At 39.7% G+C, this 19,154-nt stretch overlaps 1 long non-coding RNA gene across 1 annotated transcript in view; it reads right to left on the minus strand.

Annotated features, from left to right (window-relative positions):
- Window positions 1-427: 427 nt before the first annotated feature.
- Window positions 428-19,154, minus strand: part of LOC109255568 (uncharacterized) — a 117,998-nt gene continuing 99,271 nt past the window's right edge. The window contains exon 7 of the long non-coding RNA XR_002075298.2: window positions 428-873. This is a non-coding gene — a long non-coding RNA (uncharacterized LOC109255568). The remainder of the gene's footprint in view (window positions 874-19,154) is intronic.

Raw genomic sequence — 19,154 nt, forward strand, 5'->3', positions numbered from 1 at the left:
GCGTGTCCCATGACCCTAACAATTTGACACATAAAGTTTAACATCAAACCCTAGTACAGTGTGATGAAGAAGGCACTTCACCTCTATGGTATTCTTCACCAAAAACTAACTCTGGTCTTATCATAAGGAAATACTTCATATAGACCCAAATTTAGAGACATCTACAAAACCACTGACCAGTACTCTTCAAAAATGTCAAGATCAGTAAAATCAAAGGCTGTAAAAGACCAAAGGACTTTAAGAAGATACAATGCCTAAATGTAGTGAGGTACCCAGATTAGATCCTGCAATATGAAAAGGGTTTTCATGGAAAGCCTGATGGAATACAAATAAAACCTGGACTTGAGCTATGCCAATGCTAACTTCTTAGTCTTAACAAATGTATCATGGCTACATGGAGATGTTCACCTTGTTGGGGGGGGGGGGCACTGGGTAATTTTATACAGGAACTCTGTACTCTGGACATGTTAAATTATTCCAATGTAAAAAAAAGTGCATTAAAATGCAGTTAAGTTAAAAAGGGGGGGTAGATGTAAAAAATAATATTGAATAATCAATATTTTTTGTAAGGAAGACTTGAGAACAGTAGAGGAAATAAGAATCCCTTTGTGAGAGAGATTACCTCTGGACATCTTGAGCAGCCACTGATGCACTTGTTTGGTACAGAGGGCTCCCACTGGGGCTCTCGGCTTCCAGGTCTCTTAGATCAAGCATGTCAGAATGGAAGGGGAGTCTGACCCTCCCTCATGTGACGTAGGACAGATGCCAGAAGTCCTCCTGGGAAACAGTAAGACCATCACAGACCGGAGTCAGGAACAGTGGAATGGAGACCTTGGGGGTAGTTGTAGACTGCCTGAATGACACCAGAACGCCCTGGAAAAGTAAAAAAGAAAACCTCTAACTTGTTTGCCAAAATCAGAGGATTGTGAGATCCACTCCAGTGTAAACACTCAAGTAATATTGGAGAGCTCACTATGTGGTAGGCACCTGTTCAAGATTCTGGGGATGCAACAGTCAAAATACAAAGTGTTTTCCATCCCAGAAGGAAAATAAGCAAATGAACAAATATATAATTTCAACTACCAACAATTGCTTTGAAGGAAAACTAAAACCTAGTAAGGAGATAGGGAAGAAGGGGAGGCCTCTCCCAAGAGGGACATTTGAACAGAGAACTGAATGAAGCAAGGGGACAGAGGCTATGGAAAATCTAGGGAAGACCATTCCAGATGGAGGGAGGAGGAGGTAATGCAAAAACCCCGAACTGAGGATGCGTTTGGCGTGTTTGAGATAGAGCAGGAGGTCAGGGTGGCTGCAACAAATCGAACAAAGCAGAAACTGGCCAAAGATGAGTTGGAGGGGATGGGAAAGAGGTCAGATAAGGTAGGACCTTGTGGCCATGAGGAGGAGGAGGAACTCTGTAGATTTAAATTCTCACAAAAATGGAGAAGGTGCTATCAGTGACAATTTGCTATGATGCAACGGGTGATAAGTAATTGTTCTCATGATTCAGAAGTTTGGGAATTTGAGGATAGATGGATTTCTAGAAAAATGTGCAGATTAAACATATAAATTTTCTTCTGCTCCCTACCAAAACATTACTGACATGAGAGTAAAATCCACAAAAGAGAGATCAGAGAGAATACAGTTGATGAAAGATTGCATGCATCAAGTTTCCATCAGAACAGAAGCCACTCTATGTATCTTGAGAAGGAAGGGGGATTTTGAGGCTTACTCCATCATTGGAAAGCTGAGGAATGCAGGGCAAGCAAGCCACTGTCATCAATCTCAGCCTGCAGCACCAAAGTGAGTGAATCCCAGGACTGACCTAGAAGCTCTGTGCATTCCCGAAGGCAAGACCAGGTGTAGGGTCAGGTAAGAGAGGCAATCGCCTTGGACACAAACTTGAAGAGAGCACCAAAACACTATGTATTAGGTTCTGTAGGGAAACAGACCAACATATATACCTGTATATCTATCTATCTATCTATCTATCTGTCTATCTATCTATTGATTTATTCTAGGAATTGGCTCATATGGTTATGGAGGCGGAGAAGTCCTGCCATCTGCTGTCTGCAAGCTAGAGAATCAGGAAAGCTGGTGGTATAATTGAGTCCAAAGCCCTCAGAATCGTAAAGCCAATGGCATTAACAACCAGAGGTGCCAATGTCTGGGACCAGGAGAAGAGGAATGTCCCAGCTCAGGTAAAAAAATAGAATTTACCCTTCCTCTGCATTTTTGTTCTATTCAGGCCCTCAGTGGATTGGATGGTGCCCACCTGCCTTAGTGAGTGCCATCTTCTTTAGGTAGCACACCGGTTCAAATCTCTTCCAGAAACACCCTCACAGACACATCCGGAAATAATGTTTTACCAGCTACCTGGGCATCCCTGATCCCAGTCCAGCTGATGCATAAATAAACCATCACAATTTACTTCTGCAAATAAAGAACATTTTAATGCAATATTTAGAGAAAAAAAACAAAATTAAGGAAAAAAATCCATGATGAACAAAAGGTCAAAATTTTAAATAAAAACAGACCCTGATGCTACCCTTGGAAGACCCTGCCTTACTTACCTCTCACCCTAAATCCCAGCGCTGCTCGAGAGCTCTGGGAGGACCCAATGTCTTCTCAACTACCCACAGCACTAAAAGAAGTGACTTTAGTAGCTTGCTGGGAAGCTAGTGAGAACTTCAGGTCCCACTGTTTGCTCCTCTGTCCGCCCACAACTGAAAACAAAAAATAAAAAGGTCTCTTTTATCTTCCAAATTCTTTATGAGTACCTCACGTTAGCAAACACTAAGAAAGAGGTTCCTAGAAGTGTAATTCTAGGCTTCCCCCCTGTGATGCAGAAGAGGGAGGTAAGGCTGTCAAATTAATAACAGATAATCCAGCAGAGAGGTGTCAGGAAGTTTCAAAAGCTGGGGATCAGGTAAAGATATTAACAGAACTGAGAAATATAATATCAAATACTTTCAGAGAGAAAGAAAATAACAAGAGAACCAATCAGTGGCATCTTGAATATGTGAGGGTTATGGGCTGGATTCTGTCCCCCCACAGAATTCATATGTTAAAGTTCTAACCCTCAGAACTTCAGAATGTGACTGTATTTGGAGGTAGTCTTTACAGAGGTGATTCAGTTCAAATTAAGTTATTTACAGTGGGCCCTAATCCAAAAGGTTGATGTCCTTATACAAAGAAGAGGGAGACCAGGTGGGGATACAGAGAAAAGATAAGTATTTACACTCAAGGAGAGAGGGTTCAGAACAAACTAATCCTGCCAACATTTTGATCTTTGAGTTTGAGCCTCCAAAACCATGAGAAAATACATTTCTGTTGTTTAAACTGCAGTCTATGTTAGTTTGTCATGGCAGCTCCAGAAAGCTAATATACTCAGAAATTAGAGGCTTCAGCTTCAGCAAAAGATGGGGTAAGGCATGGGGCTCAACATAGGGAACCCACTTGAAAGTCTAACAGTTGACCTTGAACAACATGGAGTTGAATTATTTGGGTCCCCTTATATGTGGATTTTTTCCCTATAAATGCAGTGCAGTACTATAAAATGTATTTCCTCTTAATGATTTTCTTTTATTTTTTTTAACTTTTATTTATTTTTGAAAGACAAAGAGAGAGAGCACAGCGAGGGAGGGGCAGAGAGAGAGGGAGACACAGAATCCGTGGCAGGATCCAGTTGTCAGCACAGAGCCCAATGCAGAACTCAAACCCACAAACCATGAGATCATGACCTGAGCTGAAGTTTGATGCTTAACCGACTGAGCCACACAGGTGCCCCATCCTCTTATGAGTTTCTTTAAAGTTTTTTTAATGTTCATTTACTTTTTGAAAGAGAGAGAGAAACAGAGCTTGAGTGGGGGAGGAAGAGAGAGAGAGAGAGAGAGAGAGAGAGAGAGAGAGAGAGAAAGAGAGAGGGAGACACAGAATCCTAAGCAGGCTCCAGGCTCCGAGCTGTCAGCACAGAGCCCCATGCGGGGCTCGAACCCACGAACCATGAGATCATGACTTGAGCTGAAGTTGGATGCTTAACCGACTGAGCCACCCAGGCGCCCCATCCTCTCATGATTTTCTTAATAATATTTTTTGTCTAGTTTATTTTATTGTAAGAACATGGTATATAATACATATAACATACAATATGTATGTGTGTAAATCAACTGCTTTTATTATTGGTAAGACTTCCAGTCAACAATAGAGTATTTATAGTTACATTTTTGGGGAGCCAAAAGTTGTATGCAGATTTTCAACTGTGTGGAGTCTGGTGCCCCTAACCCCGGCATTGTTCAGCTATCCTGAACTTTTCTGAAACCTTGGTAACCAAGTAAAAGATTACCACCTAAAGACTGAGGCACCATCTCCAACCCAGCCCATGTCTGTCATTTGGTCCCAGACTGATGCAGATGACAGTCGGCAGGAAATTGGCATTCTTTTCTAGAGAAATAGACAGGGCTTGATAAAAGACAGTGACATTTGGATTCTGACACAAATGGCTGAACTCCTCTGAACACCTTACATTGGAGCCTTCTGAGTTAAAAAGTCACACCTCACATCCACAATTTTTTAATACCTCACTGTTAAAGATGAATAGTCAGCTCAAAATCATCAGATGTTTAAGGAAACCCCTTAACTTTGAAAGACAGGCAAAACAAGCAAAAAAAATAAATAAATAAAGAAGAAGAAGAAACTTGAAGGACATTGAGACAAAGCAGAGAGCTGAAGAAAATTTATTTAAAATTATACTTAGCATGTTTGAAAAGATATTGTATCTATAAAACAATGACATTATTTAAAAAAAAACGAATACAGATGGCTTTTGGAAATTAAAGTTGCAATAGAAGAAATTTAAAATTGAACAAAGGAGTTGGAAGATAAAGTTGCAGAAATCTCCTAAAAAGTAGAATTTTTAAAAAGCTAATGAAATTAGAGACATAATTCACTGTAGTTCAATAATCAACTGGGCAGGACTTCTAGAAAGAGACAGTACTTTCCACCAGGAAGTAATAGAAGACAATGTCCAGGACTGAAGAACATAAGCATCTAGATTAAAAATACCCAGCACAATGTATTTGAAAAAATCCTTACCAGGGCATATAATTGGGAAATTTTAGAATGCCAAGAACAAAAATATCTTAAAAACTTTCATAGAGGAAAAAGGCTACAGTGTCACCAAGAGAGAGGAAGAAAGAAAGAAAGAAAGAAAGAAAGAAAGAAAGAAAGAAATCAGAATCTTTAATTAGACTTTCAAAAGCAGCACAAGAAGCTAAACATGATAAAGTGATGCCTTCATACTAATGAGGGGTCATTATTATCAATCTAGAATTCTTTCCCATAAAAATTGTATCAATCAAGTGCAAGGAGGGAATAAAGGTGTTTTACCCAATGCCTGAAAAAATGTACTTCCTATGGCTGCTTTGTCAGGAGGCTACTGGAAAATATAATCAACGAAAATGAAGGATTAAACCATAAGAACTAGAGACAACAGGGACACAGGGAGAGACTAAAAAAAATTTCAGAATGCGTAGAGAAAAAAAATCCTAGTTCAGACTGAGTAAGATTACAAAAAGTCTCCAGGAAAGAAGTATCTAAGGGTGAAAAAAAGGGAAACCATGTGTCTGACTGCATGAAAAAAAATTCTTTTTTTAGTGAGGTTTTGCAATTCTGTTGGAAAGTTTAGGAAGAGTTAGAGACAGTGACATAGAAAACTAAGCAAACAAAAACAAGAAACCACAATAACTCCAAGAAAAACACAAAAGTTGACCAAGAGAGGAAATTCAATCATAGCACACCACACAGATCAGTGTGGAATAATATTTACATAGCCAAAATAACATAAAACACTAAATTAAATAAAAACTGTTTAGAAAAACCATAGTGAGAGGGTTCAAGGAGTACATGGTCTTATGAAAGTACTAAATCCTTTTCTACACTGTGGCTGTCACTGCTAGCTTCCCACCTACTATTCTCCTCTAGGATTTACCAACAGAACTCAGATTTTGTTTGGAGCAGCAATGTACCCAGCTTAAAAATTCCATCTTCACCTCCCCGGCATCTAGGAGTAACTAGACCCAGTTCTGATGACTGAAATGAAACAGAAGACTGTAGAGATTTCTGGGAATATTTTTTTTTTCCTGATCTAGGTGCTATCCCTTCCATCTTGTCACTTGCTTCTTCTTCCTCCCAGGAAGGTAGATTCCAGACCTGAGGAGGCAGCAGCCATTGTGTGACTCTGACATGCTAGGATGGTGAAGCCAAACAGGAAACTGATGTCCTTGAGCGGCTGCACTGACTTCTGGACACTAGTAACACACAAGTAGAAAATGGAACTAAAAAACAAAACTAATGGCACCAAACCCATCAAATACTTGGGAATAAATCTGACAAAGATAGATAAGACCTTTATGCTGAAAACTACAAAATACTGCTGAAAGAAATTTTTAAAATTTGAACAAATGAAATCTTAATAAATCTTCATGGTTAGAACACTCAATAGTACAGAGAAAATGTTGTAATGCCAGTTCTCGTAAAATTGGTCTATGGATACAACATGTTGCCCATCAAAATCACAGGAAGGTCCTTTTGTGGAATTTGACAAGCTAATTCTAAACTTAATAAGGACATGCTGGGGCATCTGGCTGGCTTAGTCAGTGGAGCATGTGACTTTTTTTTTTCTTTTTTAGGAGGCTTATTTTACTTAGAGTAGAGCATGTGACTCTTAAACCCAGGGTTGTGAGTTCAAGTCCCATGCTGAGTGTAGGGATTACTTAAAAATAAAATCTTTTTTAAAAGGACATGCAAAAGACCTAGAATAACCACAGCAATCTTGAAGAATGAAAACTTACACTACCAGGCATCAAAATTTTATAGAAATAACATATATCTATTATTTTATTGAAATCTCTTTATTATCTGTTTCCTTCCACTTTCTTCTCTTTTTTTTTTAATGTTTATTTATTTTGAGAGAGAGCACACACCTGCATGCGACGAGGGGAGGGACAGAGAGAAGGAGTGAGAGAATCCCAAGTAGGCTCCACGCTGTCAGCACAGAACCCGACACAGGGCTCAATCCCATGAACCATGAGATCAGGACCTGAGTGGAAATCAAGAGTCAAAATTCTTACCCAGCTGAGCCACCCAGGTGCCCCTCCTTCCACTTGCTTTGGATTTAATTTGTTTTTCTCATTTAGCCTCTTGAGGTGGAAGCTTAGATCATTGATTTTCAAATATGCTTTAAAAATTTTTTAAACTTCTAATTTTGAAATAATTACACTCACAAGGCTCCCAAGGAGTTGCAACACTAGTACATAGAGTCTTTGAACCCTTTCACCCAGCTTCTACCTTTGAGGACAACTTAAATAACTGAAGTACAATATCAAAACCAGGAAACTGACGTTAGCATAGCATGGCAACTAGACTACATACCATATTTCGTTTTCATCACTTTTTTTTTGTTTTATTTATTTGAGTAATCTCTACATTCAACGTGGGGCTCAAACTCATGATCCCGAGATCAAGAGTCACATGCTCTTCCAACAGAGCTGGCCAGGAGCCCCTGTTTTCACTACTTTTAACATACACTTTTGTGTGTGAGAGGGGGCATTCTGAGCACTTTGGTCACATGTATAGATTCGTGCAATTGCACACAATCAAGATACAGAATTGGATACGCAAGATACACAAAGGAACTCCCCCCTCCTGCCCCCTCTGTAGTCCCACTCACCCTCTCCTACCCCCAACCCTGTCCTTTAGCAACCATCAATCTGTTCTCTATTTCGCCCCACAGCTTTGTCAATTTGAGAATGTTAAATAGATGGAATCATATAGTATGTGACCTTCTGAAATTAGATTTTTTTGAATTAAAAAAAATTTTAAGTATAGTTGTTATGCAATGTTACATGAAATGTGCTTTTTTTGCACTAAGCACAATGCCCTTGAGATCTAGCCAAGTTGTTACATTTATCACTATTCATTCTTTTTTATTGTTGAGTGGTATTCCACTGTATGCATGTATCACAGTTTGTTTATTTACCTAGTGAAGACCTTTGGGTTATTCCCAGTTTTCGGCTTTTACTAATAAAGCTATTATAAACATTTATAAAGAGGTATTTGTCTGAAAAATACCTTCACTCCTCTGGAAAACAATGCCCAAGGATGTGATTGCTGGGCTTTATGGTAAATGCTTGTGTGGTTTTATAAGAAGCTGCCAAACTATTTTCCAGAGTACCAGTTTACATTTCCACCAGCCAAGTATGAGAGATCTAGTTTCTTTGTATCCTTGTCAAAAAACATTCTTTTTAAGTATATGCATTAGAGTTATAAATTTCCACCTGAGCCTTGCTTTAGTTGCATCCTCTAGACTCAGCTGTTTGAGCCACTGTTAATCAGGGTTTCTAATACTCAGAGCAGAATGAAATATTAATTAGTTGTGCCCCACACAACACCAGGGGGCACCACTGACATCATGGTCTAGAGTTTTGGAAAATAAAATTTGGGTATCTTGAATTCAGCTAGGGGGAACAAACCTGGAAAAGACCTGGTACTCTTCAAATATGTTTTAACTTTAACTTTAAAAATGCTTTTAAATTTTTGCTTACTTCCATCATATTTTAATGAAAGCTCACTGGCTAAATGGGATAAGGAAAAATATCTACAGATCAAGAAGTATACGAAATACTATGCAGCTATTAAAAAGAAGATACTCCTTTATGTATTTACATGGAAATATTACCATAATTTGTAGTTAAGTGAAAACAGAAGATTACAGAAAAATACAAGCTCACTTAGGTTATACAAATCACTTTATATATTTATATAATAATTTTTAAGTCTGAAAGAATACACAAAATAGTTAATAAAGTGGGATTCTGAGACAAGTGGTTATTAAGCACAATTTGCATTTTTCTGTATTGCTTAATATTTTTACAATGATTGATGTTATGAAATAAAATTTAAGTACATTTCAATTTTTTATTAAAAATTTTAATTTTGGGGCGCCTGGGTGGCTCAGTCGGTTAAGCGGCCGACTTCGGCCCAGGTCATGATCTCGCGATCCGTGAGTTCGAGCCCCGCATCGGGCTCTGTGCTGACAGCTCAGAGCCTGGAGCCTGTTTCAGATTCTGTGTCTCCCTCTCTCTGACCCTCCCCCGCTCATGCTTTGTCTCTCTCTGTCTCAAAAATAAATAAGCGTTAAAAAAAAATTTAAAAAAAAATTTTAATTTTAATTTTGTTTTTGAGAGCAAGCATGAGTGGGGGAGGGGCGGGGGGGGCAGAGGATCTGAAGTGGGTTCTGCACTGATAGCAGTGAGTCTGATGTGAGGTTCGAACTCAGCAAGATCACGACCTGAGTTAAAGTCAGACGCTCAACAGACTGAGACACCCAGGAGCCGCACATTTCAATTTTTTAAAGAAAAGAGATAGCTAAGAAAACATTAGTAGCTATTGAAAAAGCAAACTCCCGGGGGCCTGGGGCCTCAGTTGGTTAAGCATAGAACTCTTGGTTTTGGCTCAGGTCATGATCTCACGGTTCATGAGCTTGAGCCCCACATTGGGCTCTGCACTGGTAGTGCAGAGCCTTCTTGGGATTCTCTCCCCCCACTCTCTGCCCCTCCCCTGCTCATGCTGTCCCTGTCTCTCTCAAAATAAATAAACTTTAAAAAAAAGCAAATGCCCTCTTGAGAATCTAAATTAATTATTTTCTAAGAGGTACTTGACAACATTGTGAATATCAATCAATTGTTGAGTAAGCTATTGATCAAACCATGAAACAACAGATCATCAACTTCATTGCAGATGAAAAAAATGCCCACATTTGATCAATGAACACATTGCTAACTACTCTACTTATTTTCTAAACATTTTATTATGAAACTTCTCAAACAGAAACAACCTGAAAGAATAATAACATTAAACATCCATTCTTCTTTTTCTGTCAATGCAAACAGACCTAACTCTCTCTTATTGGCACATTCAACCGTTCATCCTGTAGCTAGCTGGGCATTTCCCCTGCCTGAGACAACACAGTTCTCCCCAGGCATAGCCTTCTGGAGCTAGGCAAGCCAACCATAACCCAAATTGGAACTGATTCTATTATTTTATTGACTCATTTATTCATAAAATACATATTGAGATTCTATTGTGTGCCAGGCACTGTTCTGCACACTGAAGATAAAGCAGTAAATAAAACCTGCTCTCAGGAGCTTACATTCTAATGGAGAAAGACAGACACAAACAAATAACATACAGTGTGTCCGATGAAAACTGGAGCTATGGACAAAAATAAAGCAGGAAACGGGAACAGAACATTGGAGGTTGCAATTTAAATAGAGTGGTCACCAAAGTCTTGTTGGGAAGGTGACTTTTGAGCAGAGATCTGAAGGAGGTGAAACAGTGAGTTAGACAAAAATGAGGAAGAAGTGTTATAGGCAGAAGGAATCACAACACAAAGACCTTGAGACAGGAATGTACACACCTGGGTGTGTTTGAGAAACAGCAAGACGGCCAACATGAGACAAGTAAATGAGGGGCAAATATAGGATATGAGGGTTAGAGTGGTAACCGGTTTAGTGGTACTAAATCATGTAGGGCTCCAGAACAGACCATATGGTAGGGCATAAAACAACTCCCAGTTTGTTTAAAAGGTTGGAATTATACATTGTACATTCTCTGGCGATAGTTGAGTGAAATCAGAAATCAGTAACAGAGAGAAATGTGGGAAATTCACCAACATGTGGAAATTAAATAAGATACTCCTAATTAACTGATGGCCAAAGAAGAAACACCAAAGGAAATTAGAAAATACTTTGAGATGGGAAAAAAAAGAAAGAAAGAAAAGAAAATACTTTGAGATGAGTGAAAATGAAGATACAACATATCAAAATTTATGGGATGTAGCTCAAGCAGTTTTTAGATGGAAATTGATAGCTGAAAATGTCTATATTAAGAAAGAAAAAGTCTCGTCAGTAACCTAATCATCAACCAGAGATGCAAGAGAAGGAAGAGCAAACTGAATTAGGTAGGGCCATATGGGATTTGGCTTCTATAACCTCTGAGTATCTTTTACTGAGACTTGGAATGATGGTTAATTTTTTTATGGGTTTTTTTTTTTTGAGAGAGAGAGACAGACAGATCATGGCGGGGGAGGGGGCAGAAAGAAAGGGAGACACAGAATCTGAAACAGGCTCCAGGCTCTGAGCTGTCAGCACGCCCGACGTGGGGTTCAAACTTGTGAATTGCAAGATCATGACCTGAGCCAAAGTGGGACTCTCAACCAACTGAGCCACCCAGGTGCCCCAGAATAATAATTTTATGTGTCAACTTGACTGGGGGTAAAGGATGCCCACAGAGCTGGTAAAACATTATTTCTGAGTACTTCTGTGAAGGTGTTTCTGGAAGAGATTAGCATTTCAGTTGGTGAAGTGAGTAAAGCTCATCCTCACCAATGTGGGCAGGCATCATCTAATATATAGAGAACCAGAAAAGAAGAAAAAGGCAGAGGAAGGGCAAATTTTCTCCTTCTTCTTGAGCTGGGATATCATCTTCTCTGCCTTCTTGTTTGAGCTCCCATGCCATAAACAAGTGTTCTTTTTGCAGTCTATTTAGTGCCATGTTTTTCACATTTTCATACTTTTTATTGGTGATTTTGCTGTTTAAAATGGCTCCCGAGTATAGTGTTGACATTCTGCCCAGTATTGATAAGCACAAAACAGCTGTGATGTGCCTTTTAGAGAAAATATATGTGTTGGGTAAGTTTCATTTATGCATGAGTTATAGTGTCATTGGCCATGAGTTCAATGTCAATGACTTGCTCATATATATTAAATAAGGTGTCTTTAAACAGAAATGCACATTTTAAAAAGTTATTTGTTGATCGGTTGATGAATATGTTATGATAAGAAACTTGCAAGAGCCTAACTTTATATATCACTTAGGAACAATAGTTCAGTATCTGCTAATTCAATGTTTGTGTCAACTTTATAGAACATAACTATTGCAAGGACAAATATCAAGAATCGACTGTATGTTTCTAGTTTTAAAGGCAATCTGACTGTGATATCTCTCATCCGTACCAACTGAATAACATGGCTGGAGGAGGTCACTTTCACTGTTTCATCTTTCTTACTGTGTCTATTTCAAAGTTGCAAGTGGCATTTGGGAGAGCAACTTCCCAGTAGAGACCTGCATAAAAGGCAAAACCCACAACTGCTGCTGTCCGCGGTGCTGACCATACAAAGCCAGCTTCTTGCAAGACTTTTCAGTTAGCCAAAATGCTGGCTAAACTCTCTCCAGGGGAAGGTTTTCATTGGCTGTCTTGTTAATCATCCCCTTCCCCGAACCAAATGTGGCCAGAGAGAGAAATGTTATGATTGGTGTGGAGGTTATGGCTCCTACCGGCATCACATGGGCTCAGGTAGGAATTGATGTTTCCCTAAAAGAAAATGTAGGCTCTGTTGCCAGTAGAAAGTGAAATGGATTCCACATAGGCAAGAGAAACAGATTCCTTCAAGAACTCCCCTGTGATAGTCATCTTCTGTATGCTTTCAACAGCCCACCTCATCATTACAGGTAATCAGTGTATGTCTTTTAATCTTTAAAGAATCTTATTAATGAAAGAATATTTTTTTACACTAGGAAAATGATGCTAACTTTTTCAGAAGCAGGAAGAAAGTTTGGAGTTTCTTTGGAGAAAGAAAGTGTCCTAGAAGATAGATGTAGACAAATTTGCATTTGTCTAATATTACAACAATTGATGTATTGCCCCTAGCTAAGACTACACACAGATATAGTACATTGGTCATTGGAAACTAAGGTCTGGTTAATAAATAAGAACAATCTTATATTATGCAACCACTCTTCATTAGCCCAGCAGGTCATAGAAGACTTTGCTAATAATATCCTGGAACCCTACCATCCTATTAGATGGTATATGTATGAGCCTGGAAGTTTGAGTACCACTGACCATACACCTGATTCACATCAATGCTGTAGGTTCTGTGGAGATAATTTCGTGAACTTTGGGCCTTACTGAGATAGGTAAAGAGGTCTGGGGTCAGGGACAGTCTACTTTTTTGCCAGAATTCAAATTCCTTTTTTGTTTTAGTAGCACAGGGTTCTCACTGGTGTCATCCAAGATAGAAAAATGTTCCGGGGCACCTGGGTGGCTCAGTCGGTTAAGCGTCTGACGTCGGTTAAGTGTCTGACTTCAGCTCAGGTCATGATCTCACAGTTTGTGAGTTCGAGCCCCGCATCGGGCTCTGTGCTGACAGCTCAGAGCCTGTATCCTGCTTTGGATTCTGTGTCTCCCTCTCTCTCTGTCCTTCCCCTGCTCGTGCTCTGTCTCTCTCTGTCTCTCAATAATCAATATTTTAAAAATTTTTTTTTAAAAGATAGAAAAATGTTCCTCAGAAGATTTGTAGATCCTTCATCCGGGACTGGATATGGAATACACTCACTTTAATACACAAAAATGGCATCACTCCATCCAAGTGGGAGGATAGTACTTTTATCCCCTATATTTTCTGGGAGTCTTCTGGTCCCTAGTGAAAGAAATTGAACTCAAAATGTTATAAGCACAATAGCAAATTTATTAGTCCAAATAACTAACAAGTCTGGGATATACACCCAGCCTAAAGTAGTCCTGGGTCCAGAGACATTTTATCATCAAGGCTGGAATCCTTTCCATCTCTCAGTTCTGTTTTTCTTTGTGTTAGCTTCACTCCCAAGCCCCATGTGATACTCCCACAGCTCTTGGATCACACAGTCCTTTCTGCTAGTAGCCCTCTCACCCCTGCAATCTTCCTTTCTGCAATCTTCTAGAAAACACTCTGGGTGGGCATGACTTACATCGGGTTAAATTGTGGCCCATGCCTACTCCAGAACCAAACACTAAGACCTGAGTGATAGGACAAGCTAATTGGCTAGACCTAGAGCCAGAAATGGGATCGACCCAACTTGAATCACATGGACTAGAAAAGGGGATGAATGGTTCTCCAAAGAAAAGTCAAGGAAGACTCCGGAAAAAAAGGGAATTGATGTTGGTAGAAAAAAAGAAAAGGAGGGGCGCCTGGGTGGCTCAGTCAGTTAAGCGGCTGACTTCGGCTCAGGTCATGATCTCGCGGTCCGTGAGTTCGAGCCCCGCGTCAGGCTCTGTGTTGACAGCTCGGAGCCTGGAGCCTGTTTCAGATTCTGTGTGTCCTTCTCTCTGACCCTCCCCCATTCATGCTCTGTCTCTCTGTCTCAAAAATAAATAAATGTTAAAAAAAGAAAAGGAAAGGAAACATGACCACGACACCATTGTTTTTGGCAAAAAGTCTGTGTACTTAGGGGACAGTATAAGTCTCATGTCATATTGATTTTTCCTAAGTGGCCTAGAAGTGGTAATGTTGACAATATTGACAACAAAGGGATGTGTTGGTTCCTTTTAAGCTTCCTTTCTCACTCACTCTCACCACATTCTCTAAGAAATGCCCATCTACCTATAGTGGTAGACCTCATCATATCCAAGGAACAACACAGAGACCAATGAGAAAGAAGCAGAATGAATCAGAGTAAGAGTGGTAGGAGATGAGAAAGGGTGACAACAGGGGTTAGACAAGGAGAACCTTGTAGGTGACCATAGGGCTTTGGCTTTTGCTCTGGATTGATCAGGTTTAAACAGAGTGACATGATCCGACTCTAATTTAATAGTATCCCTTTGGCTAGTATATTGACAATAAGACTGTAGAAGGGCTAGTTAGGAGAATATGGCAATGATCCAAATGAGACATGGTGACAGACTGGAGCACAGTGATGGCCCCAGCAGTAGTGAGAAATAGATTGTAGGTATGTTTTATAAATATGGACACTGATGCTCCCAGAGAAGAAGGAAGTTGTATATGGCCTAATCATGACAGAGGTTCAGAGACAACACCACTTTGTACCCAAGATAAGTTTTTACAACATGGCTCAACTATACCTTATACAAACATCTTGATAGAAGGAAGTGTGGGGCTTTCTCACCATCTCAGATGTTGAACTGCCCAACATCTCAGATGTTGAACTGTCTCCAAAGACTTTTTGTCATCCCTCATGTGGGACCTGGGAAGGTGAGGGCTGCTCCCGCTCATGTGTAGCTTTGTGGGTAAGTGTGTAGGCTTTGTGAAAGAGCAGACTTGGATGCCAATCTTTGTTCTACCAGGAATTCAGACTTGAATTCCTGAAAGAAACCAGATACAAAAGAGTACATACTGTTAACACCATTTATACAAAGTTTAAGAACCAAGAAAAGTAATCTATTGTAATATAAATCAGAGCAATAGTTGCCTACGTGGGAATTGAACAAAAAGGGGCTGAGGGAACTTTTTTTTTTTTTTTTTTTTTTTTTTTTAAGTAGGCTCCACGCCCAATGTGGGGCTTGAACTCACGATCCTGAGATCAGGAGTTGCATGCTCTACCGACTGAGCCAGCCAGGTGCCCTGGAACTTTCTATGTATAGAAAGAGAAAAATATAAATGTAACTTGATTTAAAAAAAAATTAATGTTTATTTATTTTTGAGAGAGAGAGAGAGGGAAAATGAGTGGGGGAAAGGCACAGAAAGAGACACAGAATCCTAAGCAGACTCCAGGCTCTGAGCTGTCAGCACATTTTTTCAAATTTTCAAATGTTTTCCTCCCCCCCCTTTTTTACTCTAATATGTCAAGCCCCTTTCAACACGCAGACCAAAACACACATAGGATATAGCATCATTTATTTGATTTGTGTGTGTGTTTTCGTTGTTGTTTTTAATTTTTTAATTAAAAAAAATTTTTTTTTTACCTCAGGGGGCTTGAACCCATGAATAGTGAGATCATGACCTGAGCTGAAGTTGGACGCTCAACCAACCTACTGAGCCACCCAGGCTCCCCAAATTTAACTTGATTTTTATTTTTTTAATGTTTATTTATTTTTGAGAGACAGAGTACAAGTGAGGGAGGAGCAGAGAGAGTGGGAGACACAGAATCCAAAGCAGGCTCCAAGCTCTGAGCTGTCAGCACACAGTCCAATGCAGGGCTTGAACTCATAGGCTGTGGGATCATGACCTGAACCAAAGCTGGATGCTTAACCAACTGAGCCACCCAGGTGCCCCTAACTTGATTTTTAAAAAGAAGCCAATCCAGCCTTAATTTATTCTGCCCTATAGTGACATAGACCTGATTTCAAGTGTTATCCCTGAATTCAACTAGCTTGCCATCTTTTAAAAACATTCTTATTATGGACAGCCAGCCCAACACTAAACCATCCTGCACACCTAGAAAACTGATTTGAGGATTTACACAACAATGTGCACAACCTGAACCACAGAACTCAGCAGGTATGCGGCATGGAGAGGTGAACTGGGGTAGAGAGAAGCCGCTGAGGGCAGGGAGCTGGTGGAGAGAGGATGGAGATGGGGGGAGAGTACGGGAAAAGCACCCCCCCCCAAAAGCAGCTGGAGAGAAAGTGGAAAGTGGAAACAGATGCAGGGACTGAACTAAAAAGAGAGAAAGGAGAAAGGAGAGGGTTTAAATTCCATTAAGACTCTATAAACAGGGGTAGTGCAGAGTCTGAAACTCTGCAGCTCAATACTTGGCAGTGCTCTTGTGGGAAGGACAAATCCTCAGGAGCAGAGTGGGGTCCAAGAAGTTCTCGGGACACACAGGGAGAGGCAGTTCCCCTGCTGGGAGGACATCTGGTAGAGGCTGTGTGGGCCCCCCTCCACAGGCAAAGCCCCAGTGGACCATGGAGAACAACTACATTTGCTGGTGCTGGAACAAGGTCGTTGGGGGTGAAGCCTGGTGTCAGATCATGTTGTGATTTGCCATAGTCCCTGAAATGCTACTGCTACACAATCGTGTGAACTTTTTCTGGGGCGGGCTGGCACACAGCCTCAGTCTCTGGGCATCGGTAGCAGCACAGTCCTGCGAACGTTCCTAGGTGCGGGTTGGCACCTGGCCATTGCTCGGTGAGACCCTCCCACAGAGGGTCAGAACAGGTCAAAGCCGCAGTCCTTCAGAAGTGAGGGGTCAGAAAACACAGCTGCATCTGAGATAAAACTCAGGTGGGAGGTGCTGCCTGGCAACCTGACAGCTTGGTCACAGACAGTGTAAAAGCGTGGAGTGGACAGAAACTGGAGACAGGTGCGAAATTGTTGATCTGGGAGAAGAGTTCCGATACTAGAGACTGGGCAGCTGGGTGACGCCATTTTCACCGCTTCCACGCATGCACATACACACCCGCAAGCACCACAACAATCCACCCCAGTAAGCTAAGCAGTGCCATCTAGTGGAGAACAGAGCCATTACATTAAGCTCCACCCAACTGGGCCAAACTTGCTCTTCAGGAACAGGAGTCTCTCCGCCTGCTTAGTTTACAGACTATAAAGTGCTTCATAATTTGACTTCTAAGGGAAAACGATGTAATTTAAATCGTATTTCAGTCTGTTCACTGGTCCATCTATTCAATTTTCTTCTTTTCTCTCTTTCATTTCTTTTCTTTTTCTTGAATACAGAAAGAGAAAAATTTATTTTTATTTTCAATTTCTATTAAAAATATTTCTTTAATTTTTTTCTACTATATTTTTTACTTTTTTGTAAATGTTTCAAATTCTATTTTACTTCCATCATTTCATTTTATTCTATTTTATTGTATTCATTTTTTCAAATTTTCAAATGTTTTCCATTTTTCCCCCTTTTTTTCTCTATTAAGCCCTTTTCAACACCCACACCAAAACACACCTAGGATCTAGCATCATTTATTTGACATGTGTGTGTGTGTGTGTGTGTGTGTGTGTGTGTGTGTGTTGTTTTTAATTTTTTAATTAAAAATTTTTTTACCTCATTAATTCCTTTTCTTCTTTCAAAATGACAAAATGAAGGAATTCACCCCAAAAGAAAGAGCAGGAAGAAATGACAGCCAGGAACTTAACCAATAGAAATACAAGCAAGATGTCTGAACCAGAATTTAGAATTGCGATAAGAATACTAGCTGGGATCAAAATAGATTAGAATCCCTTTCTGTGGAGATACAATAAGTAAAAGCTAGTCAGGATGAATAGAAAATGCTATAACTGAGCTGCAATCCCGAATGGATGCCACAGAGGCAAGGATGGATGAGGTAGAGAAGTGAATCAGCGATACAGAGGACAAACTTATGGAGAATAATGAAGCAGAAAAAAGGGGGAAACTGAGGCAAAAGAGCACAATTTAAGAATTAGAGAAATCAGTGACTCATTAAAAGGAACAACATCAGAATCATAGGGATCCCAGAAGATGAAGAGAAAAACATTATTATTGTGAGGCACTTAGGTGTCTCAGTTGGTTAAGCATCCGACTCTTGATTTCGGCTCAGGTCATGGTCTCACAGTTATGAGTTCTAGCCCTGCATCAGGCTCTGTGTTGATAGTGTAGAGCCTACTTGAATTCTCTCTCCCTCTCTCTCTGCCCCTAACCCACTTGTGCTCTCTCTCTCTCTCTCAAAATAAATAAACTTAAAAATTAAAAAAAAAAACTTATTTTTATGTCACAGGTGATTACATATATATAATGTATATATCCATAATATCTCTATCTATGTATACAGAGAGGGAGAGTGAAACAATAAAGCACAGATTAGTAAAAATCACTTGTAAATTTACCCTGAAAGAGAACCTCTTTTTTAACATTTTGATATATTTTCTATTATTCTATACATTGTTTTGTAGCCTACTCTTTTCTCTTAACTGTTCTTTTGGTTGTGCCAACTAAACTGGGTAATGACACTGACAGAAAAAATATCCCACTAGTAAGAATTTGTCCCAATGAAATAATCAGAGATGTACATGAACATATTTTATGGAATAATTTATACTACTGAAAAATTAGAGGCAATTAAAAAAATATATCAATACATTGATTAAGTAAGTTATGTGAATAGCATCCTTAGGTAAATGTATACAGTGGCAAGGAAAATTACCCATAATATATCACAAAAGGAAATATTTCCCTTTACTGGCTTTATTTTATAATGAGAATATACCTGTATAGTATATTGCCATTAAAACAAAGTTAAGAGGGATGCCTTGCTGTCTCAGTAGGTACAGCATGTGACTCTTGATCTTGGGATTGTGAGTTTGAGCCCCATGTTGGATGCAGAGAGTACTTAAAAATAAAAACAT

This window comes from Panthera pardus, unplaced genomic scaffold (genome assembly GCF_024362965.1).
Source record: "Panthera pardus isolate Hobbes unplaced genomic scaffold, ASM2436296v1 HiC_scaffold_5, whole genome shotgun sequence".
In the NCBI taxonomy this organism is placed as follows: Eukaryota; Metazoa; Chordata; class Mammalia; order Carnivora; family Felidae; genus Panthera; species Panthera pardus.